The sequence below is a fragment of the Dendrobium catenatum genome, unplaced genomic scaffold, assembly GCF_001605985.2.
Source record: "Dendrobium catenatum unplaced genomic scaffold, ASM160598v2 fragScaff_scaffold_1034, whole genome shotgun sequence".
Classification (NCBI taxonomy): domain Eukaryota; kingdom Viridiplantae; phylum Streptophyta; class Magnoliopsida; order Asparagales; family Orchidaceae; genus Dendrobium; species Dendrobium catenatum.
This window is the reverse complement of record NW_021319496.1, coordinates 812,576-814,897: the sequence shown is the minus strand read 5'-3', so window position 1 is coordinate 814,897 and position 2,322 is coordinate 812,576.

The following is a 2,322-nucleotide window of genomic DNA, read 5'->3' as shown; positions in this document are numbered from 1 at the left end:
CATTTTTGGTCATCCCGGAGACTCTAGCAACATGATAGGTTAGACCACTTTTTCTAATCGCATTATTGACATCATCCCATTTGAATGTGTTTTCACTCATTAGGGTGTGGGCTCTATATCCTTCAGTCCTTAGGTTTAGAAAGGCTCCAATGTCATGCTTAGTGATTTCCACTTTTTGTTTGAAGACAAAGGAACTTATGCTAGAGTGGTCGGAGTTAAAACTCATGTTTGCTAGAAAATAGTGGAAGGTTTGCTTGATGTAGAAGTGGACGAGAGAAAGTATGAAATGAAATTGGGTTGAGGCAAAAAGGTGCATTACCTTAAGCTTTGGATTAAAATGCGAGATGGAGTTATTTTGGCGGAAGCAAAACGAGGAAAGGATTCCTCATTCGCCTTAGACAGAAAGTTTTCTGAGGCATTCCTATTGGGCTTCTTCACTAATACCTATTGTCTCTTACTTGAGGAGTCCATTGTCGATTTGAAGTAGAAAGGGATTGAAAGTGAAGTTTGGAAGTGTGATTGTTAAGTTAGAAAGCCTTCAAATTTAAAGAAAATGATACGTTCGTCCTGGCCGAAAAAACTTCATCCTGGACAAAAATCATCGTTCGTCTGTACAAAATATTTTTCGTACAGACGATCAAATTCGTCCAAAATGTAACGGCTTTTCGTAATCAACACAACTTACGATGCGTCCCTTCGTACAGACTTTTTGACTTGACCGATCGTACAGATGAAACTTTTTCATACAGACAATCAAAAAATTAATTCTTTTTAATGTCTCATGAAAACCGTCCCCTATAATGAAACGACATATGTTCGTCTGGACGAACCAAAAATTCGTACAAACGAAATCCATATTTAAAACTGTCTTATCCACTCAACCGCTGCATTCAATCGTCTCGACGTTTTGAGAGAAAAAAAATTTCGTCTAGGACGATCGTCAGATCGTACATACGATCTTATTAAAAACTACTCTCAAAACGGTTAAAATTCACGCAAACCGTTCTTTCTCATATCGTCCTGTACGAAACCAAATTCGTCCCGGACGATTTCCTCCAAATTTTTTTTTGAATTTTGAATTTTAATTTAAGAAAATCAAACTAAACATTCAAAAACACAGAAAACATAAAACAAAAACATAGACCCAAAAACAAATTCATTCAAAACACACAAAATTTCACAAAATAAAAAACAAAACAAAAAACATAAATATCAATGTTGCAAAGACATTTTGTTTAGGCATTCAAATCAATAACACCAAGCCTTGTTCTTAAAGTACTGAAGGTATCAAGGGCTAAAGGTTTTGTAAAAAATGTCTGCAAGTTAAAATTATTGAACCGAAATAAAATTTCTTTTAAATTTTGTAGAAATATGTTTTTCAACCACAGAGTTTTTAAAACTGAAATATAAAGTGCGGAAATGTAAAAATGGTAAAGTAAATGACACCAGATTTATAGGGGTTCAGTCTATAACCAGACCTACATCCACTCCCCAGATGCACCCTCTGAGTATTACACTAATACCAATAGTGACTCTCCTTTTGCATCCACAGCAAGGCGGAGAAGCCTTCACAACACACTCTTTTCACCACTCCCCGGTGCGGTAGAGAACCATCCGTCCTTTTACACTCTCCTAGTGTGGGCAGAGAACCCTTCCTTCCTTTCACACTCTCCTAGTGTGGGCAGAGAACCCTTCGGCTGTTCACACTCTCCAAGTGTCGGCAGAGAATCATATCTCCTTGACAGATCTTCTCATAAGAATCTAGAAGGAAGAAGGAAAAGAGTGAAGTAATCCCAATTCACAAGTAGAGACTCTTACCTTTGAACTCCAAGTGAAGCCTTCTCGCTCCAGTGGTAGGAATCCTCCCTTGAATGCTCTCTTCCACTCTCTCCTTGGCTATTCTCTCAAGAGGCACGAAGATCAAATGACAAAAAGATTGGGTGGCAGTCTAATTTGGACTATTTATACAAAAGACAAGAAAAACCGCCCAAAAACTGTAAGTATTCAATTATGTACGCAGTGGATCAGCCTGTAAGATCGTGGATCGTCCTGGACGATTTTACTTAAACAATCTGAAATGACCCTATTTGAATATGTGTACGAAATTTCTTCGTACAGCTGATCGTCCTGTACGAACTAGGTTCATCCAGTACGAACGGTTATTACAGGGTCGATTCTAGAAACTGCTGAAAACTGTTCTAAGTCGGTTAATCATTTGGACAAAAATTTATTCGTCTCGATGAAATTTTTATAGAGGACCGATCGTCCTGGACGATGATTTATTTAGTCTGGACGAAAATTTTCCAGAGGACCAATCGCCAC